Here is an 11,312-nt window from a genome sequence, read left to right as displayed (position 1 = left end):
ATCTTAATGAAAGAGTCTGAAGCTCTGATGCGAAGCTAGTCTCAGAAATAGGCTCACTTCTTTCCATTACTAGCCTCTCTGGGAAGGGAGGTTGCTTGGAAGAAGATGGCAAGGATTCAGAGGGTAAGGGTTGCTTAGTGACAACTTTCGGAGAATGGTTAAGAGTTTCCTCTTCTCCTTTCTCTTCAGCAATCACCCTAGGTTACTTTTGATTTTCTAATTTGATAGTCCTTCCTGATCTTAATTGAATATCATGAACCCCAACTAGAATAGAATGGTACTCAAATGGTAAAGGTGGGTTTGTTACATAGATCATTTGCACTGCTTTATTATTGTTAGGATTAGGCATAGGTTGAGCAGGCAAATGAGGAGGTTGAAGAGGTGGAGGTAAAGGCAACAATGGAGTAGACTGACTTGGATGTTGAGTTATTGAATAAGGTGTATGTGTAGATGGATATGACTACATGGGTGGCTGGTAGGAATATGGAGAATGAGTTGGCCCTCTCCAACCTTGTTGCCAAGGTTGAGAAGGTTGCCCACACTGATATTGATTTCCATACTACCACTGTTTATTAGTGTTAGGATAAGAATATGCATATGAATTATAACCAAAATAGTGTGGAGAAAATTTAGGAGCCATACCTACACCTACCTGAGGCCAATTCCTTCTTGCTCCCATAGCATACAAATTTTCAACTTCAGGCTATCCCCCTATAAATATAGCTTTAAGTCCTAGTATAGAGGGACATTTTTCTGTAACATGGTCTTCTACACAAATAGCACACTTATTAGTTTCTTTCAAATTAAGAGGACACTCTTTAGGAGGATGCTTGTCTCTACATTTAGGACATAAAATACATAATGACTCTTGTTCCTTCATGAGTTTTTGCTGAAATTTTAAAGAGTCCAACTGTTTGGTAAGAGTATTCATTATATCAATTTTCATGTTTTCCATTTTATTTTCTAGTCCAATAATCATAGCATCAGTAGATTCGGTTTCTCTATTTCTGTTTCGAGTTCCTCCACCGGATCTATACTGATTTCTTGAAAAATTCCTGCATAATTCACAAATCTGTTCAAAAGTTTGCTGAGAAATATCACCTTGTCCTAATACATTTAAATTATTTCTAGCATTATCAGTAAGTCCTCTTAAGAACAAGGTTCTAATAGTACTGGAATCAAGCTTAAGTTTCGACCTCTGTAAAATATACAGAAATCTTTCTAGGTAATCTTCAAGAGTTTCATCATCATCCTATATGATTGTAAAAATCTCATCCTGCATGTCTCGAGTTTTGCAATATTCTTGATATTTAGACAAAAACTCTCTCTTCATCTGATCCCAAGAGGTTATAGTGTTTCCTCCTAACCCCATAAACCAGCGTAGAGCTAAGTCCTTGAGAGTAATAGGAAATAATCTTAACTTCTGAGCGTCAGTTGAATAATCATAACTTCTACACAGAATATCAAACTCGAATAAAAATGAGTCAGGATCTTCATGAACTTTACCATGGAAATGAGGGAGATCTGATGGTGGAATATTCTTCATTTGCACCATAGTATCAGGGTCCACAATTGGAAACACAAAAGTGGATTGTTCTCCACTTACCTAGTTTTCACCTATCCCTTCCACATAATCTTCATGGTCTGCCATTGTTTCCCTTTTGCTCTCAACAAACTGAACCACACCTTAGCTATTGTCACCAGAATCCAGGTGGATTGTTCCTGTGTGAGGGGTTTGAATTGGATTGCGCTTCCTTCTTACAGAAGGAGACCCAATATGAGAATTGTTTTCAAAATTCCTTCGGCCCTTAGTGGGGATTTAACCCTTACCTTTTCTAGGCATTCATTTCAAAAAAGAAAGAAAAATAAAAAACAACTTCTAATAAAAATTTTGTAAGAAAACAATCAACACCAGTAAAATTCCTTCAAAGAAGCTTTTCCAAATAATACTGCAAAAATAAAGGAAAAATTGCCTCTATTGTATAATCAGAAAATTCTTACCAAATCAAATTGCCTCCTCGGCAATGGTGCCAAAATGTTGGGTGCCAGAATTACACTTAAGAAAACTGCTCAACATTTAATTTGTCAACCCGAGGGATCCGTAAACTTAGAGACGAAGCATAGGAAATGCCAAAGATGATATGAATCTTTCTAATATAGATCCCTATTTTCTTTAAAGGAAATATTTCAAAATCAAACTAAAAAGAGAAAAAGGCAACTTGAACCATCAAAATAATCCAAGACTGGAACAAGGAAGAATGCATTTGCAAGAGGGAATTAAAATTAAAGGGCAATCACTCTAGCTAATTATTGTTTAACTACTGAGTGTGTGTTTTTCTTTAGCAGAGACACTTAGTAGTCTCATCAGATGGGCCTTAGAGATTTCCTTCTTGCACTAATCTATCCTGTACTATCATAGTCTACTTGCACTAGTTTAGGAACAGAGATTTATGCAGAAGGTATAAATGGTGTCCTTACTAAAGGCTTTTACTTCTTACAAGGACTTGAAATTTTCCAGGTTCAAAGCACTCAGATCCCATGGCAAGAAACTAGTTCTTGCACCGGATCAGAGCTTCTTGCACTTAGAATTTAATTCTTAAAATGAGTGCTTAGTTATTGCAATTTTTATTATACTATTAAATCAAATTGCACACAAAAAAATGAATGTTCCTGATCTTGACAGAGTGTAGGAATAAAGAAATGATCCATATACATTTATCTTGTCATAAGCATGAAAGAAAGAATATTGTGGGAAGTAAACTAGGAAGGCTTGCTGCATCACACCAACGTGCATTGGTGCAGGTTCATTTATCTTGCTTGGAGCAGGCAGGGAAAGCCAACCAAACAAAATTGCAGAAAAGGAAATAACACACCAACGTGCACTGGTGCAGGATTATTTCTCCTGCTTGTACTAGGCGGGGAAAACAATCTGAAATCAAGTGCAGGAAAGGAAATTTAGCTACTTCACACAACGGATCCGATTTCACTCAAACAGGAATGCATGTGCTTGAAATTAAATCACACCTAACAATATTAAACACACATTACAGGAAACAGGAAATAGGGTAAATGTGTTGGGTTGGCTGGGCCCTAGCCAACCAGTGCGTTTCCCTTTTAAATAAAAATTCTGCTCAGTACTTTAATCAATTCATCAGCTCAAATACAGAAATGCAATTTGTGAAACATGAGGCGGAGCTCCCTTTTATTAATTCACTGAGGCAAGTACATGCGTTAATACATCGTCCAGCCTAGATTCAGGCGATAACAAAATATAATAACCTGTTATCGCCTCTCTGGCTGTGTCTCTGTTCTATCAAAAAACTCCCTTAGTCCTATTTACATTCTACATTATATAGATATTTGGCCAAGGGCCAAAATAGATCATTCAACCGATTACATAACCAACCACAGAATTTAGCTTCTCGGCCTTTAAACTTAGACAGTTAACAAAACTGGTCGTAGCCAATCTCCAGCTTTCATTCTTCATAGTTTTGATCTCAACTACCTTTGGATCGATCTTTCTATCATGGTTGAAGCTGCTCAAAATAGGGTGATTCGATCTCAGCTGCCTTTGGATCGATTTTGTTGTCATGGTTGAAGTTTCTCAAAACGAGGTGGTGATCAAGGAGTTTTGGATCTGCTGCAAGGATTTGCTAGGCTGGAAACGGTGCAACATCCGATCCTGCACTAGGATCAGTGGTCACGGTAAGTACTTAACTACCAAATAATCATTGGAGATATCAATAAGTTACAAAGAGTGATTAAAAGTAAGAAATCATGTAATAAATGATTAATTAATGCTAATTTAAGTTTAAAATATGAAAAATAAAGTTTATACGAAATATGTCATCGTTCTTGAACTGGTGCAAGATGAGGGTGTATAAGAGAGGTAAAACAACGATAAATGGTTATGATTTAGGAAGGGGAAAATGGAAAAAGAAGAGAAAATTAGGGGGCTAACACACTACAAAAGGGACTGTAAATCTAAAGCTCCTGATAAAGGAAATGGATCTGATGATGCTCCTTCTGTAGAGGCGAAAGCCACCTCAGATGAAGGTGGGGATGTGTACTTGAATTCTTCAAGTACACATGTAGATCATGAGTCATGGTTGATTGACTCAAGTGCCTCCTTTCACTTCACTCCCCATAGAGAGTGGTTCTGCGAGTATGGGAAATACGATGGTGGTGACATCTTCTTAGGGGATGATATGAAGGCTAGAATCGTTGGTCATGGAAAAGTAAAGTTGAAGTTGCAAGGTGGAAGGGTTAGAACACTTACAAGTGTCCTGCATATTCCTGCATTGGCTAGAAATCTAACTTTTGTAAGCAAGTTGGATGATGTAGGTGAAAAAACAGTGTTTGAGAAGGATACTTGCAAGATGGTTGAAGGAGCACTGGTATTGATGTGGGGAGTTCAGATTGGAACTCTATACAAGCTGGAAGGTAGCACAGTTGTTGATGGGTGGAATAGTTTTGTGGTTCCTAAAAGTGGAGCAAAAAATCTAGTGGTCTATGGAGAAAAGACCATGCTATGGAATTAAAGGCTTGGACATATTGGAGAGAAGGGCCTTCGAATACTTCATGGTAAAGGTATGGTAGAAGGTATGAGTAATAGCTCTCTGGATTTTGATTTCTGTGAAAATTGTGTATATGGGAAGCAGAATCGGGTGAGTTTCCCCTCTAGTGGTAAGAAGGAAAAACATATATTAGAGCTTGTGCATAGTGATGTGTTTGGACCTGTGAAGGTTCCATCACTAGGTAAGTCTGTGTACTATGTATCATTTATAGATGACTTCTCAAAGAATACATGGATATATTTCCTTAAGAAGAAATCTGAAGTCTTTGATAGGTTTAAAGAATTCAAGGCTCTGGTGGAAAACCAGACAGAGAAGAAGATAAAGGTGTTGAGGAAAAATAACGGTGGAGAGTTTTACAGTAAGGAATTTGAAGAATTCTGTAAGAAGTGTGGTATAGCATGACAGAAGACTACTCCATATACACCTTAGCAAAATAGAGTTACAGAAAGAATGAACAAGACGTTGATGGAAAGGGCAAGATGCATGCTCAGTGGTGCTAGCTTAGGATAGGAATTCTAGGCAGAGGCGGTGGAGACAACATGTTACTTGGTCAACAAATCACCTTCATCATCATTGGAGGATAAAACTCCACAAGAGGTATGGACTGGTAAGAAACCCTCTCTTTCACATCTGAGGGTATTTGGATGTGATGCATATGTACATGTTCCAAAGGAGAAAAAAACCAAGTTGGATAGTAAATCTAAAAAGTGCATCTTTATTGGGTATAAGGATGGTTTAAAGGGTTATAAGCTTTGGAACCCAGTAACAAGGAAGGTTGTGTACAGCCGAGATGTGGTGTTTAGAGAGGTGAAAGATGTTATTAAACATGAAGTCCAACCAAAGGAACCTAAGAAGATATAGTTTGAGCTAAAGGAGGAAAAAGCAGACTCTACAGTAGAGGAGGAATCAGAAGATGAAGAGCCAAAAACTCCGGGTATGAGAAGATCAGTTGGAGAAAGAAGGTAGCTAGAAAGGTATAGTCCATCTTCTTTCTATTCAAATTTTTCTTTATCTATTACTGATGATGATCCAAGAACTGTGAAGGAAGCAATAGATTTAGAGGATGGAAAACTATGGAAAGAGGCCATGGTTGATGAAATGGCATCTTAGCACAAAAATGAGGCTTGGGATCTGGTGGAGTTGCTGGCTGGAAGGAAACACATTGGCAACAAATGGGTGTTCAAGAAGAAAACAAATGGAGAAGGAAAAGTGGAGAAATACAAAGCTTGTTTGGTAGCAAAAGTTTATTCCTAGGTGTCAGGAATTGATTTTGGTGATATTTTTTCTCCTGTTGCCAAGGTAGCTTCTATTAGATTACTTTTATTTGTTGTTGATTTTTTTGATTTTGAGGTAGAAAAGATGGATGTGAAGACAACATTTCTTCACGGGGATCTGGAAGAGGAGATCTACATGAAGCAACCTAAAGGCTTTGCAGTGTAGGGTAAGAAAGAACTATTATGCGAGTTAAAGAAGTCTTTGTATGGTTTAAAACAGCCACCAAGGATGTGGTATCAAAAATTTGATACATTTATACGTAGATCATTATGTGTATTTTAAATTAATTGGTGACCGTGTTATTTATTTGGTCTTGTATGTGGATGATATGTTGTTGGTTGGAAATGACAAAGAAATTATCCAAGATTTGAAGACCCAATTGTCCTCCAAATTCGACATGAAAGATCTTGATGCTACAAACTATATTATGGGCATGGAAATTAAAAGAGATCGGGCAAAGAGGAAGCTATGGTTAAAGTAGAGGAAGTATGTCAAGACAATATTGCAGAGATTTAATATGCATGATAGTAAACCAGTGAAGGTTCCTATTCCTGTAGGTGTAAATTTATATGTTGAATAGTGTCCCAAGACACAATAAGAGGAAGAGGACATGTCCCGTGTTCGATATGCAGGTACAGTCGGTAGCCTAATGTATGCAATGGTTTGTGCTAGCCCAGACATTGCACATGTAGTGGGAGTATTGAGCAGGTTTATGTCAAAACCAGGAAAGGAGAATTGGACAGTAGTGAAGTGGGTTTTCAAGTATTTGTGTGACACTAGTGATTTATGGCTTGTGCTACCAAGGAAGACCAGGATTGGATAGAGTGTTGGATATTTGTGGCTTTTTTGATGCAGACTAGGCTGGAGATATGGATTGGAGAAGATCTACAAGTGGGTATGTGTTTAACCTATTTGGAGGTGCAGTCAATTGGATGAGTAATAAACAATCTGTAGTGGCACTATCAAATACAGAGGCAGAATACATGGCAGCCACTCATAGAAGCAACAAAGTAGTTTGGTTGTAGATATTTTGTTCAAGTATGGGGTTAGTACAGGGAGCTATAAGGATAGACTGTGACAGCCAAAGTGCAATTTTCTTGGCAAAGAACCCTGCATATCATTCAAAGACAAAGCACATTGATGTTTAATATCACTTTGTGGGGGACATGATAGAAGACAAAAGGATGTTGCTGGTAAAGGTGGACACTTTGAAGAATACTGCAGATGCATTGACAAAATCTGTGAGCTCTGATAAGTTCTCTTGGTGTAGAGAAACAATGGGCATTGCAGGGCTGGATAAATGACTAAGTTCTCTTGTTGCCCCCGTGGAAAGAAAACAACATGTGGGAGAATGTTGGGTTGTGTTATATTCTTTCCATGACTAGCCCACATAGTTAACTGGGAGGTTAGAGGGGCGGCAGAGCCCCCCCCTTCGTTGCACCGATTGCATAGTCGGAGGGTCACAAGGGGTTTGATGGGTGTAGGTAACCCCACTCTATGGGGTCTATGGCAGCGCCTCAGAAAATTTTGGTTTTGGAACCTATGTTAGGTTGGGCGGACCCACCTATGGTTTTGTGCATGATTTTTGCACATGTTTCTGGACGCGATGGTTTTTGCTCCATGGTTTTGTATGCGATGGTTTTTGGTCCATGGTATTGGATGCTTTGGCATGTATAAATATGTATTATAACATTGAAAGGAACATAATGAAAAATCAAGCTAGTAGTCCCAGTTTTGGGATCCAAGGGAAAATCTCTGCGTATATGTGTTTTATGTGTTATGCTCTCGCATTGTTTATTTTATGTGTTTTAGAATTCGTATGCAGATAATTTATGTACGGGGTTAAAACCTACAACTACATCTCAACTCGCTTCATGTGTTTTCCATATTGGCATTCATTTTTAATGATTATGATACCAGTCTAGTTTGTAACCAGTTACAAGGAAATGGTTGGTTTCATTCAACATGTGAGGAAGATGATTCTATTGTTCAAAGCATTTGCAAAGCTATTTAAATTGAATTATATTTGTTGTTTACTGATCAAGAGTCTTGTGCCTTAATTATTCTATCTGATCTTGATAACTGTCATACAATTTGCTAATTTCCCATTAGTGTATTTCATGAATTTTTTTTTAGATCTTTTGATCTTTACGATTTATAATCTCATTATTTAGATACTTGCCAAGCAGTTGATGCACTTTAGGCTTTGTTGATGGATATTCTAGGTTCTCACTACCTTGACAAGCCTTCTGAACATGGTGAGGTTCATTTTCTCTTACAAGACTCTCATCCTAATGCTATGCCATTAATTGAAAAATTGTATTTACAAATTTTTTGGGTTTTCAAGAAGATTGTTTTGAATTTCTTGATCCAATCTATCATCATTTAGAAGCATCTTACTTATCAATCCAACTTGCTAAAAGCAAGTTCTGATCTCTCTTGATGTGTGCTAATGAAGATAATATAAGTACGAGAACATTCACAAGGAGCCATCAAAATTTGTTTGCTTATGATTTTCATCAAAAAGGTAAGGTAGCACGTTGGCTAAAGATTGTACATCTTCCTACATCTATGCAAGGCGTTCAATGTTTTGTACAATATTTTCAAGCTTCTATATTTTTTTGTTGCACATCATTATATATTGGTTTTAATTGCTATTATCTTTGTTTTTCAATATCGATACCAATTACAATGGCTTCATTGGAAATATCATTACACTTAGCCTTGACCTTCTAGCTGGTTAGGTTAGGAGTAGGCTTAGTTTCATTTAGATTCCTTTGCATTGCATCCACCTTCTTTCAGGCTCTCCATCTAGTATTTCCATCTATTTTTTTCTGTATGATGCTTTTGGGTTCAATATCCATTTTCTTTTTCTCTTGTTTCTATTATTTTCTTTGTTATGTCTTTTCTTTCGTGTTTTCTTCATAAGACTTTTCATGAAATATGCTCCTACATGACTCAAAATAAAATGTGGAAAAACTTGAAAGCGACAATTGTGATGACAAAAAATGCTTGGCTAATTTATTACCCCTTCTCTATCAGGGTATACAAATATTTAAAGCTAATGATGTCTGAATGGAAAATACAATCCACTCAAATAGAAAGCCTTTGGTTGAACTATAAATCTCGTATCTATTTTAGTATCCTCATTCCTCAACTCAGAATTTTAAGTAAATAGTCTTCTTCTTGTTTATCCAATCAAGTAGAGAAAGGTAAGAGAAAAATAAATTAGCAAGAAAACCCATATCAAAGGTATATATTACATTCTCTGAAGGAACAACCTTTCCTTCTCTTAATAAGTCATGATCCCTCTTCCACATGTAAAATAAAGAAGTGCCTAAGCATAGTTCTATAAATAAAATGAAGAAAGTGTTAAAGAAGAGAAAGGATTCCTTCATAGAGGGATGAAACAAGTAACTTCGCTAGGGTACCTTTCAGGCTCGCTGGTAGTGAAATAACGTTTGTGTTCCTGAAGTGACTCTATTGGGGTACTGTCCAAGTTTTCTAGTAGCAAATAAACACCAGAGATTAAAATTTATACTCTGATTATCTTAAACTCACATTTATATATTACCCTTTCCTAAATCGAAACAATTGCAATTTGGCAAGCCTTGATATGTGTTTAACTAAGTAAGGGAATGGAGGGGAATATATCTATAACCAGGTTCAATAGGGAATCCAAGGTAATACACAAGATTAATCAATACTTCCTAAAGACTGATACATTGCACTTAGAGAATTAAGTCTAAACAGAGAAGTTGGAGTTCTACCAGTATGTTGCCAAGTGTTGATGCTATGATCAACACCCACCAAAAATTTTCCTACACTTGAATTTTAGAGCCTACTAAGGATCTTACTATCTATCACTTTATCATCACTTCATGGTCAAATGATGTTTTGCAAAGTGTTTAAGTCTTCCTCATAGTTTTAAAATGTTGAATCACTTTCACACACATGGTCAGTGTTTTATGAGTTCATGACCACACTTCCCTTTATGCTAACTTGAATAGGCATAGCACCACCCATCAAGAAAATGCATGTTTGATTTCAAACTCATGTTGATAGTCAGTGCACACTTTTTTTAACAATCTCCCTCACTTTGGTTGTGTTTGTACTTCTATTTTGGTGATTTTGCTCAAATTTCACTTTTATGCACCATCACTTTCACAAATGTTGCTTTTACATTTGTGGTTATTGTTTTTTATTGCTTTAACTTTAGTAAGTGTCATATCCATGTTATCTTTTCTTTGGCTTGTGTCTATTTCAAGGTCATTAAATTTTTCAAGTGTCGTCTTCATGTTTCCCCCTATCACAGGTGTCGCTTTTGTTATTTTCACTCTTACATGTGTCACACCTTTGTGTAACACCAAATATAGTTCTGGCACATTCTTCTACATTACAAGGTCCTATATATTATTAGAATATGCGAAGGACACATTCCTACAGCTTAGCACACCTTTAGGTTATAGTCATGACTTTTGTTGTAACTGGTGTTTTAGGTGTTGTAATTTGTCGATTCAGTTGTCACACTTAGAAATAAGTGTCTTTTTGTTTTCATTTCGAGGTTTGATTGATATTTATGTCCTTTGAATTTGTTTGGCTTTTGTTGATTGATATTTATGTTCTTATAGAACAATGAAATTTGTGAAGGAATTAGCCCTCTTACATAGTGAGGAGCTTAATCTATTCATGGCCCTCAATGATTCAATCCTACTCACCAAAATTGGTGATTCAGGTGGCTCTAGACACATGCAGAAGTCCAAGAGGACTCAGAAAGGGTCAAAATTCAAAGTGGTCAAAATGTTCCAAAGCCAGCACCAGATCGAAGTGCTCGTCGTTATGATTCCAATGGTGTGAACGAAACTCAAATATGAGATTGTATGGAGGAGATAGAGCCAGTCAAAAGTTGTGGTCAAAGTTCGACAGTGGGCCAGGTTTAAGTGTCCCAATATATATATATATATATATATATATATATATATATATATATATATATATATATATATATATATATATATATAAAATTAGGTGGCGGACCATGATCCCCGCCACCTCCATTGGACCCAACATATATAAAAACAAACTTATTAAGAAATGGGTCGAAAACCATGTCCCCACCGGACCCTCCAACCTATGACCAAAATATACATAAAAGTTGAATGGGATGTGGGCCACCCCCTACGGATCCACCACCCCGATGGAACCACTTAAAACATACCGTATATATGCTAAGAAACATAACAAGACTGGTGGGAGTTGAACCCACGACTGGTGAGTCTGCCAGCCTCGCTCACATGGTGGTCCCACAATACACTCTGCCCTAATTGCAATGCCTCCACTTAAATGCGCCCATCATATATATCACCCAAACTGTTACAACACACCAAAAAACAAACCATTCCAAAACCGTGCCAACGAAAACCGTTTGATTTGTTTGGAGTTCAAAACAAACCGCCAACA

Source organism: Pinus tabuliformis, chromosome 6, assembly GCF_031772625.1.
Source record: "Pinus tabuliformis cultivar Carrire ecotype Pingquan chromosome 6, CPIR1, whole genome shotgun sequence".
In the NCBI taxonomy this organism is placed as follows: domain Eukaryota; kingdom Viridiplantae; phylum Streptophyta; class Pinopsida; order Pinales; family Pinaceae; genus Pinus; species Pinus tabuliformis.
This window is presented reverse-complemented; position numbering follows the sequence as displayed.